This window comes from Cynocephalus volans, chromosome 9, assembly GCF_027409185.1.
Source record: "Cynocephalus volans isolate mCynVol1 chromosome 9, mCynVol1.pri, whole genome shotgun sequence".
In the NCBI taxonomy this organism is placed as follows: domain Eukaryota; kingdom Metazoa; phylum Chordata; class Mammalia; order Dermoptera; family Cynocephalidae; genus Cynocephalus; species Cynocephalus volans.
The window spans coordinates 10,001-29,727 of record NC_084468.1 but is presented as its reverse complement, the minus strand read 5'-3'; the positions used below and the strand labels follow the sequence as shown (position 1 = coordinate 29,727).

The following is a 19,727-nucleotide window of genomic DNA, read 5'->3' as shown; positions in this document are numbered from 1 at the left end:
TGTAGAGTTACCATATGATCCAGCAATTCCACTTCTAGATAGATGGCAATAGATATAAAACTATGCATCCACACAAAACCTTGAATATAAATGGTCATAATAGCATTATTCACAGCAGTCCAAAGGTGGAACTAGCCAACTGATGAATGAATAAACAAAATGTGGGCTATCCATGTAAATAAATATTATTCAGTCATTAAAAGCATTGGCATGCTGACACATGCTACAACTTCACATGAACCTTGAAAACATTATGCTAAGTGAAAGAGGCCAGTCACAAAGGACCTCATAATGTATGATATCCTTTTTATTAAATGTCCAAAATGAGGAGATTTGTAGGAAACTAAAGCATATTAATGGTTGCCTAGGGTTGCAGGGGACGGAGTAATCGGGGATGATGGCCAAGGGATTTAGTTTTGGAGTAATGAAAGTGTTGTTCAATTGCTGTGATGATTGCAAAACTCTGAGTGTACTAAAATCCATCAAATCACACACTTTAAATGGGTGAGTTGTATGGCATGGACATTATATCTCAATAAAAGATGTTCAAAAACAAATGTGGGGGCCGGCCTTTGGCTCACTTGGAGAGTGTGGTGCTGATGACACCAAGGCCACGGGTTCGAATCTCTATACAGGGCTGGCCCGTGGCTCACTTGGAGAGTGTGGTGCTGATGACACCAAGGCCATGGGCTCGGATCCCTGTACAGGGCTGGCCCGTAGCTCACTTGGAGAGTGTGGTGCTGATGACACCAAGGCCACAGGTTCGAATCTCTATATAGGGCTGGCCCGTGGCTTACTTGGAGAGTGTGGTGTTGATGACACCAAGGCCATGGGCTCGGATCCCTATGTAGGGCTGGCCCGTGGCTCACTTGGAGAGTGTGGTGCTGATGACACCAAGGCCATGGGCTCGGATCCCTATGTAGGGCTGGCCCGTGGCTCACTTGGAGAGTGTAGTGCTGATGACACCAAGGCCATGGGCTCGCATCCCTATATAGGGCTGGCCCGTGGCTCACTTGGAGAGTGTGGTGCTGATGACACCAAGGCCACGGGCTCGGATCCCTATACAGGGCTGGCCCGTAGCTCACTTAGAGAGTGTGGTGCTGATGACACCAAGGCCACAGGTTCGAATCTCTATATAGGGCTGGCCCGTGGCTCACTTGGAGAGTGTGGTGCTGATGACACCAAGGCCATGGGCTTGGATCCCTACATAGGGCTGGCCTGTGGCTCACTTGGAGAGTGTGGTGCTGATGACACCAAGGCCATGGGCTTGGATCCCTACATAGGGCTGGCCTGTGGCTCACTTGGAGAGTGTGGTGCTGATGACACCGAGGCCACGGGTTCGAATCTCTATATAGGGCTGGCCCGTGGCTTACTTGGAGAGTGTGGTGTTGATGACACCAAGGCCATGGGCTTGGATCCCTATGTAGGGCTGGCCCGTGGCTCACTTGGAGAGTGTGGTGCTGATGACACCAAGGCCATGGGCTCGGATCCCTGTACAGGGCTGGCCCGTAGCTCACTTGGAGAGTGTGGTGCTGATGACACCAAGGCCACAGGTTCGAATCTCTATATAGGGCTGGCCCGTGGCTTACTTGGAGAGTGTGGTGTTGATGACACCAAGGCCATGGGCTCGGATCCCTATGTAGGGCTGGCCCGTGGCTCACTTGGAGAGTGTGGTGCTGATGACACCAAGGCCATGCGCTCGGATCCCTATGTAGGGCTGGCCCGTGGCTCACTTGGAGAGTGTGGTGCTGATGACACCAAGGCCATGGGCTCGGATCCCTATACAGGGCTGGCCCGTGGCTCACTTGGAGAGTGTGGTGCTGATGACACCAAGGCCATGGGCTTGGATCCCTATATAGGGCTGGCCTGTGGCTCACTTGGGAGAATGTGGTGCTGATGACACCAAGGCCATGGGCTCGGATCCCTATACAGGGCTGGCCCGTGGCTCACTTGGAGAGTGTGGTGCTGACAACACCAGGTCAAGGGTTAAGATCCCCTTACCGGTCATATTTTGAAAACAAAAACAAAAGCAAAAACAACACATGTGCCTTCAGCTTCTGGTCAGGATATAGATGTTGCAACAGCCCAACACCCAGCACATGACCAGGAAAAAGCCAGAAAAAGCATAAAAATGCTATATTGGAGGCATAACAGTGTTGTGGAAACGACAATCAGATGACATTGAATGTCACAGCGGGTTGCGTCCCTGGAGGCCCTGCGCCGGCAGCTGTGCAGAGGCCACCCGTTGTCCAACGTCACTAACCGCTGCATCTGCCAGATTCAAACCGAGACGGAGATTCGAATTCTGGCGCCGAGCCCTGTGATTGGGCAGGAGGCGCAGCGGTGGCCAATGGGAAGGCGCAGAGGGCGGGGCGGGGGCGTGGCCGGGCTGGCTTCTTTCTCGCGCTCTGGAGCGCAGGCGGGTGGGCACGAGCCCTGAGGCCGTCCCCGCGCCCGCCTGGCTCCAGCCCCTCCCGGCGCCCTGGGCTCCCCCTGCAGCCTCCTGCCCGAGCCCCCAGCCCCGCCTGCACCTTGGGGAGAGGCCTCCGTGTCTCCCTCCGGGCCCCTGCAAAGCGGGCCTGTCTGTCGCTGTGGCAGGAACGAGCTGTCTCTGACCTCCGATGAGGTGACCTGGGGCTTGGCCAGGACTCAGCTGTGGCGTGGGGGTATGACGTGGCACAGCCACACTGCCGTGGGCACTGACCCTGTGGTTTTCCATTGGAGGTGTGTCTGTGACCAGTAGAGATCCCTTGCCCTGGGGATCCAGTGGATCGTAGTTAGGACACCAGGTAGAGTGGAGCACGAGGAAGTCATGCACAGTTGTGCGGTGTGTTCACTGCACAAGGCCCCGGCAGGGGTCTACTCCCAGCACCAGTGCGCATCTCCACAGGAGGCTATGCCCACCCGGGGACAGCACCATTCCCTAACTGTGCCCTAGAGGGACCCACCGTCATTTACGTGCCCAGAGAGTTGTTCCACAGAAGAACACGGGCTGTGGGTCCCATCAGACCAGACGCTTTCCCCTCAGACGCCTCTCCAGGACTGAACCAGGACTTAGCCGAAGCTGCCTGGGGCTTTCTGACCCCCTGTGAGTATGTTGCTGCCCCCAGCCCTCTCCTGTGGAAGTCACTGCTGTCCCCAGCCCTTTTCTCCATCCCAACAGCAACCGACATCCCCACCCCAGCCCTCCTCAGGGACTTCTCCCAGCAGAACGACTCTGCAGAGAACCTGCAGGTCATTTCTCAGTCCCTCCCTCCCTTTCCTCCTGCCCTACAATCTTCACAGAAGTGGCGTCCTGGCTTGTCCCAGGTCACCTCCTCCGCCTCCTGCTGCTCCTTATGTAAATGTGGGTGTTTCTGGCAGCTTCTGCTCTTCTCTCTACACTGCTTTCTTTCTATATGCCCCGCAAAGGTCTCACGCCCCTCGTAATACCAAGGTCAAGGGTTCGGTTCCGAGCACCAGCCACAGGCTGCAAAAAAAAAGGAAGAAAAAAAAAAGGCCTCACCGCCATGCCTTCAACTCAGCCCAGTGCCCACAACCCTCCCCTCTCTCTCCAGCTCGGCCTTTCTCTGGACGCTCAGAGCTGCCTGCAGAATAGCTTTCCCTTCCCACTTGCCAAGTCTACAGCCACACCCGCACCCTCACCAGGACCTCGAGCCAGCTCCTCACACCTGCTGCTAGTGCCCCGGACCCTGGACGTGGGCTCTGCCGCCCTCCGCTCTAAAAGCACCACGAGGGCTTGCTTTTGTCTTTTTCCCACCACCATCCCCCACTATTTCCCCAATACATGTGCCACTTCTGCATTAGGGCACTGGGATACGCGTACTGTCGCCTGTGTCTGCAATACCTTCCTCTAACTTTCTGCCAAGCTAACGCCTTCTCATCCTTTAGAGCTCGGCCTGCTCGGAGAAGCCTGACCCCCCTCCTGACTCGGTCCCGGTGCCCCGTTAGACACCCCCTTAGCACACTGTCCCTCACCTTCAAAGCACTTTTCAGACCTAGGATTAGTGGATTAGTTATCATTCACCCATTTATTTGGCAAATATTTCTTTAGTGCCTACTACGTGCCAGGTACCATTGCAGACACTGTGCATCTGCAGCAAACAAAACAGTCCCTGCCCCCACGGAGCATACCCTCCAGTGGTGGAAGACAGACAACGAAAATAATGATAATAAAATGTGTAACATGTCAGCTGGTGAGAAATGAGATAATACATCGGGACAGAGGGACGGAGGCGTTACCTTGTTAGACGGCGCGGTCAGGGAAGGCCCTTCTGATGAGGCGACATGTGAGCAGAGCGTCAGACGGAGATATCTGGAGGAAGAGCATACCTGTGGGGTGTTTTCTCTTTGGGGCCAGCTGGACGTCTTGGCTGTTGCTGGCCCCCTGGAGCCTTTGCCAGGGCCTGGCAGATGGCACTCGCTCGCTATTCATTGAGGGTCTGGTTATGAGCTACTGACCTAAGAACAGGAACCGCGTCTGCCTCGGTCTCTCCTTGTATCGCGTGTGGACAGCTCATCCAGCATACGTGTCCTGAAGATGAGCTGTGCACCAGGCACTGGCCTTTGCAGCTTTTAGAGACAGAAAGTGTGAAGAGAACTGCAGCCCTGAGAAGGGTTCTGCTATCTAGTGCGATCATAAACCCAGGGACACCACAGACCTGAGAGGAGGATGTAGGAAGGACACCTGCGGTGGACTCTCTGGGGTCTGGTTGGGGGCCAGGGCTGACCCGTTAGTTAGGACTGAGTTTGGCTGGGAGTGAAAGAAAACCCCAAATAGCAGTGGCTTAAACTGTTCTCAGGGACCCAGGCCCCCGTCTTGTTCCACCACCTCCTTGGCGTGTGGCTTCTACCTTATTGCCCAAGACAGCTGTGCAGCTCCAGTGTCACATCCACATTCCCACCAGCAGAAAGGCGGAAGGCCAGTGACAGGCATGCCCTGTCCCTGGAAGGACAGTCTTCACACGTTCATACACCGTTTCTAAGTTCACTTGCCAGAACTTCCTCAGAGGGCCACACCCAGGTCCAAGGGACGCTGGGAGATAGCATCTCATTCTGTGGGGCGGGGGCCTGTGACCAGGCAGCAGCAGGGAGTGCCAACGGGGGCGACAGCAGGTAGGTTCTGAACTGTGGCTAGCTGCTCAGTCCGGCAGATGCCTTTTTCTGCCCCTCAGTGGCCAGGCTGATGGGACCAGCGAGGAGAATCTGCAACTTGACGTTCAGAAACTGAAGGAGGAGAGGGACACGCTGGACCAGGAGGGACACGCTGGACCGGGAGATCTCCCAACTCGTGTCTGAGTAAGTTCCCGTGGGCTCGTCAGCGTGGTTAACATTTACCCAGTGCACAGTGACTGAAACCCAGTCGCACTAACTTTGCATCAAAATAGAACTGTGCTGTCGGATTCAGGTGCCTCGGCAGCCTCTCGGGTAGGGAGGTGTCAGCCTGGGGAGGGCCTAGAACTAGGAACTGGGAAGCTGTTGGGAATGGAGGCTGTCACTGTCCCGGTCTCTCTCCAGAGCCATGCTCTGCCTCTGCTCTCATCTGCACACAGATTCCCTTCTCTCTGCAGATGGGGCATCAGTCTGCAGGGGAAGCTGGCTTTTCCACAGCTCCTGGAGTTCCCGATGCCCCTCGTTCCATCCACATGGCCGAGACTGAGCAGCCTTTGAATGTGCATTTCATTCTTTATTAGTCTGTGTCTGTTGGTTTGACAAAATACACGGAACTGGGTAATTTATAAGAAAAATGAAATTGGTTGCTTATGGTTTATGAGGCAGTGAAGTCCAAAGTCCAAGGAACACGTCTGGTGGTGGTGACAGTGACCCCTCACATTACAAGATGGTAGAAGCAGAGAAAGCAGAGAGACTCTACATGTTCCACCTTTAATGCCCTCAGAACCACACCCCTGCCTCCATCCTGCCTCAGTGCCCCAGCTGCAGGCTCCCTCTGACTTCCCACTTGGGTACTACTCCTTCCCAATCAACCACACAGGCAAGAGCTATAACGGCAAAAGAACATAGAAATCTAGAGACCGTAAGAGGCAGCATATCTGCAAAGTCGTTTGGGTGAGATGTGGTGGGCTGGGTGAGCGCGACCGTGCCATAGGATGCAGGGGAAATGTGTGTGTGGAGGTGGTCAAGGGCAGTGGTCATGGAGAATAAGCTACGATCACGTGAAGGACGGTTTACCCTGAATGCAGCTCGGGATTGTCAGAAAATCAAACACCCAACCCAAGTGTCTCTGGGATGAACAAATTAAGTTAACATCTTTATCCAGCTCTGTGTGGTAAGAAGACTCTCATGGAAAAGGAACTTTCCCCATTGCCTTTTTTAAAAGAGAGTTTGTACCATGGCTGATGTTCTCCTTGGAATAAAGGACTTAACTAATTGATATCTACAGTCTACTCATGGACCACGAGAAATCAAAAGGTTTTATATTTTGACTTAATATAAACGTTAAAACTTGAAGACCTACACAAACATAACCAGCTTATTTTTGACGAACGTGCAAAAGCAATCTGATAAAGGAAGGATAGCCTTTTAAACAAACAACAAATGGTACAGGAGCAATTGGATATCCATAAGAATTTTTTTAAAAAGAACTTCAACCTAAGTATCACACTTCACACAAAAATTAACTCAAAATTAATCAAAAACTTATATGTAAAATGAAAACTATAAAATTCTAGCAAAAAGAATAAGAGAAAAAATTGGGGATTTAAGGTTGGGTGAAGAGTTTGTAGACATGATATCTAAAGCATGATCTATAAAAGGAAAAATGGACCTTATTAAAATTTAAAATGTTGGTTCAATGAAAGACCCTCAAGGAGGATAAAAAGGTAAGCTACTTACTGAAAAGATATTTGCAAACCACATTCCTAACAAAGAATTAATATCTACAATGTATAAAGAATTCTCAAAACTCAACAATAAAAATTAAACAGTGCTAAAATACAAAATAGTAACAACAGCAAATGCTGGCAAGGATGTGGAGAAACTGGAATACTGTTGCTTTTATGGTAGGAAAGTAAAATAGTATTACCACTCTGGAAAATAGTTTGGCACTTTCTTGGAAAAACTAAACATACAATTACCTTGAAACAAAAGCGAGAAATTTTTTTGTGTGTTGCCATTTCATCTTTATCATGGTTCATGAAATGTAACACGTCAAATTATTATAATGCTGGTGCAGTAAACCCATTATTATACAAAGACATCCTCTCAACAATCTGTATCCAGGAGATAAAACATGAGTCCATTTTCTAACTCTGTAAATATTTTCTTCAATTCAGCATGTGAAATCTATTTCATTAAATAATTGTAATTTAGGATTAAGTCTCCTATCCTTTGAGATCAAATTAAACACATAAAGGAAAATCAAAATAGAAAACCCAACGATAACAACTGTATTGTAACATCATTTTATTTTCAGCTACATGAACATCTTTCTCAGGTAATATTACTAGTGCAACTTGTTTATGGGGTTTTATAGTTTAGGGTAAATATATATATACATATATTTTTGTCATTTTTTGTGACCGGTAAGGGGATCGCAACCCTTGGCTTGGTGTCGCCCGCACTGCGCTGAGCGCCACTGCGCTCCCAAGCGCCTCACTCTCCCAAGTGTGCCACGGGGCCGGCCCAGGGTAAATATATATTTTTAAAAACTTATCTTTGTTGTACATAGTTGTAATATAAAATGATTTACAGGCTATATTTCTCAGAAGCAGGTTTAGACAGTAATCCTGCTAAAGAAAGTTTCTTATTTAGCCTATGTCATAGAATGAAAAGATATGATTAAAAAGTCTTCTGATCATAATGCTTGAGACCATCAAAGGAATGTTTTTCCTCCACAAAGAGCCACCAGGATTTTTTTCATAATCTTCCTTGGTTTCATCCTGTTGATTCAAAAATACAGTACACTTGATATTACCCCAATCATAATAAACATAAGATAGTTTTAATTACAAAAGAATTATTGTATTTGTAGACATTAAGTCAGATTATACATCACACTACATCAATTACATGTGATCTTTGATAATACCATTCATTTAATTAAATAATATGTCTAGCAGATAACTGATATTTCTTGATTACTGTACAAAGAGTAATAGCTTTCAAGATTCAGATTAAGAACTTCTTTGAATTTATTTTATTTTACATTAGAGTCATTATTTTCTAATAATGAAATATAATCTCACACAGAATTGAATAACACAATATAATACCTAATTCACTGAACAGAAAGAGAGAAAGTTGTAAGCTTGTGATTTTTTTTTTTTTACTTTTTCTTGGCAGACTTTAGTTATCCAAGGCAAATAATGAATTGAATGTAAATAGTTATCTATCTTTCAATCAGTTCAAAACTCCTGACTTTTCTGTCTTATTTTTCAATATGCTAATGAGATAACATGAATATATATTTTAAACAGTTTTACATATGACAAAATTAAGAAAAATATTTTGCAAATATGTTCCTAATACCCTCAACAATATTCATCACAAAATAAATCATGATGTCTATCTATGGTGGCAGAAACTCTACCACATTTTGTTGATAAGCTTATGTATGTATTATGCTGAACATTTCCATGATTTTGGTTGAAAATGTACCTGGTTTTCCAGTAGAAAATTTAATAGTAAATTTTACAGTGAAAGTTCAATTATCTTATGAAGTGTGCACCCTGATATATTGAATTAATCTAATATATGAAATTCACAGATAGAGCAAGTCAGCTCTTCTCTTTGAAGACTGCAAAAATAAATTTTATTTGTGGCAATGGCATTATGAAAATCACAACATACCAGAACGGCTTGGCAAAGAGAGATACTGTACATCTTTTGATAGAATGCTTTGATATCATTCATGTCGATTTCAGGATGAGAAACCATAATCCTGATCAATGTCTTATGACACGTTCCAGCACTCTGTCCAAAACAAATAATCATAAGTGCCTCACATTTAGAAAATAATCTTACTAAAGAACATGGATTTTAAAGTGAAGCTCTTTTTACTCTTCCATGTAATTTCTAGAAACCATCTCCAGATTAAAACATACACACACACATACACAGCACATACACAGCATACACGTGGTAATGAAATGACAAGAAACACTAGCCGTAGATACAGAGAGCTTTTTACAACCTCCTAATCGGTCTCCCACCATCCAGACTTTCCTCCGCCTAAACCACAGAATTATTACAAATAAAGCGAACTTTAGAAATTGTAAATCTGACCATCTAAGTCATGTATTTAAAACACTTCAATGGTCTTCTGTTGCTCTTAGGATGAAAACCAATCACTTTATCGAGGATTATAATATCCTGCCTAATTCTACAATCTCTTCCACTGTGCACCATTGCTCTAGTTATATTTCTTGCCTTGAAAGGGTTGTGTTACCTTCTGCTCTCAAGCCTGTGTGCACTTTGTTCCCGCCTCTTGGACCGCTCTTGCTGTGTCTCCCCATCTCTTCCACCCTCACCTGGCTCATTTTCACTTTTTTTTTTTTTTTGTCGTTTTTTCATGACCGGCACTCAGCCAGTGAGTGCATCGGTCCTTCCTATATAGGATCCGAACCCGCGGCGGGAGCGTCGCCGCGCTCCCAGCGCAGCACTCTACCGAGTGCGCCACGGGCTCGGCCCTCATTTTCACTTAAACTTCACTCAAACTTCAGGTTTTAGTTTAGTTGACAGCACAGCTACATTCATTTCCAAATCTGGGGCACCTCTTTCCCTTTGTGGTTCCATACGTAGTACCAGGTATTCCTCATCACCAGCTAAATACCACGCCAGACACAGCAGCCAGAGGGCAGCAACTGTGCTGCCTCCTATGCGACCGCAGCTATCACGCTTCTCATTTCGTAGAGGCTCCTTAATATTACTTGAACAGTTAGATCTCTCTCTCTCTGAAGACCTCTCTATCTTGGAGTTGCAAAGAAAAAAGCAAAGACAACTTTATAACTACTCATTTGGGGGCTCAAAATATAAATATAGAAGTGGTATCCTATATAATACCATGCATGCTAGAGAGTAAGGTTAAAGTGAAATACAGAAGTTTCTCAAAAACATCTTATATAACACCTTCTACATCCGTCATCATTAAATGATATTTTAAAAGATTTAGCTATTAATCCATGGCGTGAAAAACAGAACAATGAAAGACAAATGAAACTTAGAAAGTGGGAGATCAGAAAACTCACAAGCTTAGCAGAAGTGGGTTACTAAAATCACACATAAAAAGTGAAAGTATGTCGCCCTCACCCCAGTGACTCAGGTTTTAAGCAAATCACAAGTAAGCCATAAATCACTTACAAGCTCATTTTACAATCATACCTATTTTTAAAAAATCACCAAATTTAACAGAAGCTTGTTCTGAGAAGGTAATGTATTACCTCTTACATTCAATAGAATAATGATTCTCTTTAACGGTAAGATATTAAATGTGTGATTTTCTAAGAAAATGAACTTTTCTGTTCTCTCTACAAACAGTAATTTTTTTCTGAGTAAAACATATCAGTAGAATGGTACCTTCATGGCCTGATGAAACTTCTCAGCAAAGAAAGCTCATTTGCTTGTGGCACATTTTACTGTAACAGAGGCAAATTTTAGTTGACATATTCACCACAAAAGAAGAAAGGCGCATGTGAGAGAAACAAGAAATACAGAGTTTTGCCAACAGGATTCTGTTCCCCATGTCATTCCTACTGCCACCCCCCCCACCCACACCAAAGGAGACATTTGGCTTATGAGAAGACATTGATGACTCTCCAGATAATTGTTTTGAATATCCTTTCCCCTGATATCTGTCACCTATTCTACCTTAAATCCACCTAAAAGCAACTTTAATAGTTATTACTATCTTAAATATATTCTTCTTAGAAATGGAGAAACCAGTAGGTGTTAAAGGCCTACAAATAAATTCTTTCTTCATGTTGTAATAAGAACATTAAAACAAAAAACCCACCTTGGGATAGGACAGACTTAAATATAAAGCAGCACCCAAATAATAGCACATGACAATTCACAGTGCTTTTTATCTTGCAACTTGAAGTGAAATTTGTGAACCAAAAGCACTGGCATCAACCAGGGCACAGGATCCACCCCAAACCTACTGAATCAGAATACGCATTTTAACAAGAATTCCAGAGGATTCATGTGCCTGGTAAAGTTTGAGAGGCACTGCATGAGAACATAGGTTCCCAACCCTAGTGGTCATCTGAATAACCTGGGAGACCCTTAAAATGTACAGATTTTCAGAAGCTAACCCAGACGTATTGAATCAGACTGCTGGACTTGCCCAAGATGGTACAGTTAAGCAGTGGTAAACCAGGATTTGAATCTATTTTATCTAATTCCAAATCCCATGCTCTTTTTTTTTTTTTTTTGTCTTTTTTCGTGACCAGTACTCAGCCAGTGAGTGCACCGGCCAGTCCTATATAGGATCCGAACCCGCAGCGGGAGCGTCACCGCGCTCCCAGCGCCGCACTCTCCCGAGTGCGCCACGGGCTTGGCCCAAATCCCATGCTCTTAATGACTATTCAGTGTGGCCTCTGCAGTGTGCCCCACTTGGTGCATTGCTTGGCATAAGTGGGTGCTCAATAAGTACATTCCACCTCTCCATATTTTTGAAAGGGAAATAATATCTACTGTTATTAAGAAGGTTATCACACTGCTTTGTCAATCTTACATGTTGCCTCTATTTGAAACACAGATGCACCATGTCTGAGGACTTGTTTTATGTTTTGTTTTGCTTTTTGAATTCTTTTTTCTTTTTTTTTTTTTAGGCATGGGGCAGCATTGAAAATACCATTTCTAGTTAGAAACTTTCTCAGCTCTAGGACTACATACTGATGGCTGTGAGACATTTCTCAATGTCACCTTTCAGCTCCAGGTCCAGAACTGTGTTCATGTTGTTCTGACTGTACTTGGTGTATTTCTGAAACACTGATTATTAAGTTTAAACTAAGAGATGTACAAAAAATCCTATTCTTTAGCAAACTTTAGCAAAATCAGGGAGACTGGTTCTGGGAATTCCTTGGGATAACTGAACTTCAACCACACATTTTAAAGCTATTTTCATAGCTAAGCATAATATGGATACTTCATCTTCTCCTGGAAACATAACTCGCATGGCCATTTTTGTACTCCTGTATGTTTTGGGAAATGTTTGTAAGTGTTGACAGTAGTAGAAATGGCACGTGATTGACAACCATATACTTACTACCACAGTGCTAAGTGCCATAGCAAATTGATCTTCCCTTACAGAAATCTCTGTGCAGTAAATTTCTCTTAAGTTTAGCATGGGAAAACAGTGTGCTAGTATAACAACGTAGTTTAGGTAATCATCATGACTTTCCTCTTGTCTTGGCTTCCAGAAAGCACAGAGCTAACTAAATCTTGTGCTCAAAGGCCAGAACTCTTTTTGGGTTCTTTGTTTGTTTCTGGAATACCTACATACTCTTTTCTTCATTTAGCCCTGAGTTTTTTGTTTATCTTCATTGTAATTTTATTTGTTCTGTTTCATATATGGCTTCTGTCACATTTGTTCCAAATCATTTAGATGAATAAAAACAGTGAAAATAATGAAATGATGTCTGACAAGCCAAAGTCACAAAAAGTGTTTCAAATACTATAAAATAGTGGCTGTACAAAGTTGGACAAATGAATAAATAGTAATAATGTGTGGGGCGCACTATGCCCATTTGATATAGGAGTGACACCGATAAAAAAACTCCATAAACAAAATTTTTTCTTGTTACCTCTGTGAAGATGGGGATAGCTTCTGGTGGTGAGGGTAGTAGTGAACACGTTCACATCTGTCCCCTTTCTCCTTTCTCCTGCTTCATATAAAGCCTGTCAAGAGGCAAAAATGTAAACACTTGATTATCTGCTGAAGTGGTATCTGCACAGGAATGTTAGGTCTCCTTAAAGATTTCCCAGGCAGCTGTTTTGTGCCCAATACAATCAGAGTAGGCAACAGTGAGACTGCATGTTCTTTAAAGATAGGGACCTTATTTTGTTTGTCAAGTATCGTCCACACTGTCTCTAAAGGGATATCTCTATCTCTTGTAAACACTAAGACACACATGAGTTTGCAGAATAAGTGCTTGTTGAATTAATTTGCTTTAAGATTATGCTTCATGTCAAGATAACTCTAAGGAACTCTCTAAAAAAGATTTTTTACTCTTTATTATCCAAAGTAATTTTTAGCAAATGGTACTTATAAATCAATAATTCAACCATAACCTCGATCTTGCATTTTGATGTTAGAATTTCTCAATTCAAATTCTGACTCTGTAATTTAAAAGCTGTAAAAATTTACCCTTACTACACTACTGATTTTTCCCTTTTGTAAGTGAAAAAAGCTAATCCCTGCCCTATTGTCAGGAGCACACTCTCTGTTAACTTTGAAATGTTAATTACCATCTTCCTGGATCACACTAATCCATGGAGCCTCCATAAATGATAGTCTTAAAATGGAAAGTAAATTCAGAAATGTCACCAGCAAATAAGAATAATTTTTTATTGTGGGCAATTATTCAAATGCTAACTCTTATTTTTGAGGTGCTTGCAAAATTTCTATTAAAATAATGAAACTTCCAAAGGACCTAAAAAGTTATTTTGGACTGTTCAAGCAAAGTGATGGGACATGTATGCCTTTATTCAACAAACAGTTAACGAGTGCCTATTATGTGCAAAATAATGTCCTGGTATATTGAAGGAGGTGGTGGCAGATAAGTAAATTTCTATCCTTATTGACTCATTGTGGTGAATTTACATAGTGAATGCAATTCCACAAGGAAGGCATAATACAAATAGCAGTTGTTTGTTTTTTTTAAACAAATCCAGGCTTTATTAAAATGGCATTTTTCTAATGTTGCCAACGGATTGGTACATAAATAACCAGCAATCTCACTCTATAAAACCATATATTCGAAAGTATATAAATGTTATTATAGTTATATTATTACATTAATCCTACAATAGTTTTACAATAGAAACTAACATCTACAATCCATTCCAATGTTCACTGTTAAAACAATGTTAGATGTGCTTACTCTTTTCACTTCCCTTAATACAAAATTACTTTTCCCATTTTTATACCTGGTAAAATGAAAATTCAGAGTTTTCTCAACAAAACAATTACTTTGGAATGAAAAATCAAATTCTCATTATGGTCTTTTAATCCTCTTGGGCTTTACAAATAATGAGGTCTATTGAAAAGTTAAAACTACATTTTTTTCTCTTGGAAGGTGTCCCTTATTCAGGGAATGAACATTAAGGAGCCATTGACCTCTGGGAGGATGTTATATTTCCTTTCAAATGAAAGGAATCTGGTGGGAAGCCCACCTAAGGCAGGGGGAATGACTCCAGCAGAATTTCGTAACTGCTTTTCACCCTGGCGTCTGTATCAGCCAAGTCTTCATTACACCGAGCTCCTCACATCAGTCACCCCGAAAAAACAATCCCATTAGAGGTCTTCTGTAACATGTAATCACATGGCTTACTTCATTCTCCTAAAACCAGATAAATAATATTCTATGAGAAAAAAAGAGAGCTAAGGAAATCTTGTCATTCGAGACAACATGCATAAACTTGAGGGACACTATGCTAAGTGAAATTATCCAGACACAGGAAAACAAACACTTCACAATCTCACCTATATGTGGAATCTAAAAAAAGCTGAACTTACAGAAGTGGAGCGCACAATGATGGGGGTAAGAGGGTGGGAACGGAGGGCAGAAACGGGGAGTTGTTGGCCAAATGGTGCAAAGTTTCAGACACGCCAGAGAAGTAAGTGTCGAGATCTGTTGCACAGCAGGGTGACTATAGTCAATAATAATGCGTTGTATATTTCAAAGTAACTAAGAAAGTAAATTTCAGATGTCCCACTACAAAAAATGATGGATATGTTAATTAGATTGATTTAATCCTTCCACATTGTTCCTCATATACATATATACATAATTACAATGTGTCAATTGAAATTAATATTAGTAAGACGGAAACAAACAAAAAAAGAGTTAGTTACTCATTTCTAGAGAAAGTGAGAAAGCTCAAACCTAAAATTTGACTCTTCATAAAAGAAGAGGCATTTCCTGAAGTATCTGAGTTATACCTTAGCAAGAGAAAGCAAAGCCTTCTGAAAATCTCCAGAGGTGTCTGAGCTGATGTCTTTGGCTAGATCTCTCTGCAGTTCTGAGGAATAAGAAAAATAGATTTTGCAGTAAACTACTGATAAACAATGATAATATGATAATATCTGGCATCTCTATATTGTTTCATAATTTACAATGCCATAATGTACTATGACTTTTGGGACACTTCCAAATATTATCATCTTTTAATAAAAATAGAGAAATTAGAGGAGGTGAAATTTCGGATCGTCACATTTATTTCCCATAGGCAGTGGAAGCAATTTGGATAATATCGTGAATGAAAAGCTACAGTCATAAAGCTTTTGCTAATAAGAATAAGTTGAGTAAGTGCATCTTATCAAATAAATAATTCAAAAATACAGCATGGCAAAATTTGAGCAATAGGATGAATAGAAAGTTACATAAATGGATAAGACAGAGTAATTGTTGGAACACAAACTATTTATTTACTTTAAAAGTTATAAATTCTATTATAAAATATAGTCTAATTATATGTGTGTGTATATAAAACTCGTTGTCTAGACACCCCTACTGAACTATACAAAATAATGCTGTAATAGCAAAAAATTAACCAAATTTGTGATTGACTAGGAAAGAGGGCAATTTAATAAGCTATCACTGGAGTATATCTTGGATATAATGGAGAAATATGGATAATTTACCTCTGTAAACTATGTTTTATCAAACAAAAAAGTAATAATAATGCCTGTTTTGATTATTATCACTGATACATGAATCTAAGAAAAATGCTGGTAATGAGACAGAATTTTAGAAAATGAGGTTAAAAGCTTCCTTATTTTTGATTCCTTTATTAAATTTCTCTGAAAATCATATACAAGAGCTGTTGTGTTCTCTATTCTTGGTGTGAGAATCAAGCAGGAAGATCCTCTATAGAGCCACATGTTAGGGTGGGGAAACAAAAAAGCCAGAGACTCAGGGAAACTAGGGAAAGAAAACAGTAAAAAATTTGCAGCTATCCTCTTTTAGTGCTGAGCATATCGTTTAAATGTGATGTTTCATTGACAAAATAAAATGAGCCATGGCTAGTCTTTCATCCCCATGAATTTATCTAGGGATAAAGAGTAATTGAATCATTTATGTTCATAACGGTAAAGTTAAGGTTTTCAACAGAAAATTATAAAATTATTCTTTACCTCTTCATGGACAAGTGAAAGATATTTTGTTTAGAGATTTTTTTGTTATAAAAACACTTAAAAGTTTCTATAAAATGTTATAAAATAAATCTCAGAATAATAGAAAATGTTTTTAGAAAATTATTTAAATTCAATGCTCTGAATTGAGCTTTCCATTGCAATAATATGTGGCCATTTGTCCTATAAGTACATTTTCTGTTAAAGTGCAAGCTTGAAGAGGTCTGGGATATTGTTTCCCCTGTCAGCATCCTAGAAACTTGAACGTGTCCTGATCACAGTGTGTGCATTCAATAGACATGTGCCAAACAATAAAGAAATAAAATGTAAGGTTTCCAAAGCCTCCATAATTAACAGCCACATTCAATTTTAAGAAAGTACATCAAACTTCCTTTCCAACTAAGGCACTTGTACTGTTGGACATTACAACTTACCCTCTCTGCAGACTCTGTTAATTTCCCTGATTTCTCTGTTATTTGTTGATGCTAAAATTTCAATCAGAGTGTCTTCATCAGTTCCAAGGCCCTGCACTGAAAGAGAAGAAAAGGCGAAATGTAGAAAAATCTTCATTCTAGAACATCAACTAGTTTTTGTGTCCCAAATTTGTTTGAATCAGTACATTTTTCTCACAATATTTAATAATGACAATAAGATCTATCTATTATATTGCTCTAAAACAAAATGGGTTTGTAGCCAATACTTGGAAGTAAAGATATTTTTAAAATTGCAGATATATGACTCATGCAATAACATCACAGTGAGGGTGTTAGCACCAACACTTTTTTTCAAGTATATATTAATTTATTCATTGAATTATTGATTTGTTCATTCATTGAATTACCACTGGTTGACAAGCACTGTACTAGATGTTTAAAGTACAATGGCATAACCAGACTTGCCCTATACATTCTCTTGAGGCAGGGATTTTTGCTTAAATCGGATGGTTTACCTTCATGGCAGCACAGAGTTCATCAGCATCAAACTGAGCTGGAGTTTTTAGTAGAGCCAAGGCAACTTCCTCAAGGTGACCAGTAAGGGCTTTCTTCAGAGCTTCATCCAGGGGCTGTAGAAAAGAGATTAGCATGAGGGCCTTTAAATGGTTATACAATGGTGGTATTCCTGATCTTTAGGTTATCTTACTACTTATCTTTGAACCCAATCATCTTTTAGAGTTGACTTTCTTTCACATAGAGAAGCATACAAGATATTTAGGAATGCTATCTTAATATTTTAGACCCAGAGGAATTGGAATAAAATTTACTGAATTCTTTGATAACGTCTTAAAGGATAGGATTCTTAATCTTTTATACAGGGGAGAAATCACAAAGTGCAAAACATAGGGGTTGTGTGTTAGCAGAAAACAGCAGTAAAAATACTTTAAAAGTAATGTATCAATAATGTTTCCAACCTTTGCAGTTTTCACTGCTCAAAAAGCACTACAATCAGACATGGCCATCATATAGTTTTCTAATTGCACCGCTTAAAAGAAAAAAGGAAAAAAATTCTATATTTGATATACAAGATATAAAGCTTGTTTTTAAAGTAAAGTTTTACGTAAATTTTACATTGAGGCATTAAACAGCTCAAACTGAATTTTAACAGAAGACACATTTGAATCAGAACATATTTCTTACTACTAATAGTAATCTTGATGTTCAGAATAAAGATTTGTGTTCAGAACATCACATATGCAAGGAACTTACAATAAGAATGATAGATCTTGGACGTGTCCTGCACCATCTTGGATACGGTTGCGTCACCGACGTCATCACGGATGCAACTGGCCCTTCTTGGATGCAGTCACATCACCTTGGATACGATTGAGTGCAATGTGGCCACCAGTCTTTTACTCTAACCTCGTGGTTTCTTCAAACAAAGAAAACCTTTACCTCTTGGTTTCCCAAAGGACCCTTCCCCTCCCGCCTAGAGGTACCTCCATCTTGACTCCGTCACCCCTGCCCACCAGGCCCGCAGCAGCAGTCGCCCTGATCCCACACACCAGCACTCCCTCCCCCTCCACGTCTGCGTTTTTGGCGCCCACCAACCCATATAAACGTTTTGTCCTCCTCCTAGCCCCTGCCCCGCCATTGTGAGCGCTGCCAGGCAGGTGTTTCCTCCTTTAATAAAGGCTGAAGGGTACCCGGCATTTTGGCTCCTTTTCTTTCAAAGATGACCAATGAACAAAACCAGTACATTTCATAAAATCAATTCAATTGCAACAAAGTGGATAAAAACTGCAACCCCGGTCTTGGAAACAATGGAACAACCGTGGTTAGACCAAGAACTAGGTAACTACACTTCAGAATCCGTGTTTAAACTCAAATACAACTGCAATTAAATACCTGCAGTGACCACTCTAACCCGCCTTTCCTTTCTCCTGGAGGTATGAGCTTTGATCTGTTGAGGCCGAGCGTCGTTTCTCTTAGTTAGAACGTCAGTGGTGGCTGCTTCATCCACACCTGCAAACACAAGGCCATCAGACTTTAAAGTCAATTTCTTTCACTATCAATTGACATAAAATGATTTATGATCAAGACATTGCAAGTGAAGTTCCTGACAAACTAAGAAGTATATCAGCCTTGGAAATAGATGTTACACACATAGAAAAGGGGTGACATTCCATTCACTGGAATGAGAAAGGAAGAGGCCATGAATCGTTTGTGGCTCCCCACTTGCAGTGTCTGATCCTACTTCAAACGCGCCTTCAAACAGGGAGGGCGCCTGCGCACATCGCGGGGCGACAGGTGGAAGCGCCCAGGGCGAAGGTCGTGGTCCCGCCACAGTCACCAGGCGGACTTTCCAATGCCTGGGGACTTTTGGTGTCTGGCACCTGATGACATTGCGTGTGGGGACTGTTCGGGACTGCGGGGTCCGGACCGGCCAGAGCTCGCCCAGCCTTTGCATGTGCTGTGCAGGCTCCTCGGTGCTGGAGCTGGAGCAGGAGCAGGGACCTGGCTCAGGCACCCAGGGGCTACGTGGGGACCGTCCCTGTTCCCAGGGCCATGGCCTGCTCGAAGCCGAGCTCGGGAGCGAACAAAGTCGGGGTCCTCAGAGGACCGCCCTGACCAGCGGGAGCCTGAGCTTGGCCGGGCGTCCCAGTGACCAGGGTACAGTCGGTGAGAGGCGACGAGGGCATGAGGTCAGCGGTGACAGGCGCTGACTGTGTAGGCCTTTAGGTCCAGGCAGCGGAGGCGGGGGCAGAGGTGAGCAGGGGGAGCCACCCTGGCCCAGCGCGGGGAGAACGAGAGCCCGGGGTCCCTTGTCCTCACCGGCCTGTTCTCGCACATGAGGGGCCGTGAGCAGAAGCATCCTGGGGCTCTCGTGGTCATTATTCAAGGTGCTGGTTTCTACAACTGAAGTTCAGGCTCTCGTTTCCCTCCCTAATTTCCTCACCTGTTTTTCCTTCTGCAAA

The 19,727-nt window shown here is 42.7% G+C and overlaps 1 pseudogene; it reads right to left on the bottom strand.

Annotated features, from left to right (window-relative positions):
- Positions 1-7,831: 7,831 nt before the first annotated feature.
- On the bottom strand, positions 7,832-19,451 carry LOC134386355 (annexin A1-like; annotated as a pseudogene).
- Between the last annotated feature and the right edge of the window lie 276 nt (positions 19,452-19,727).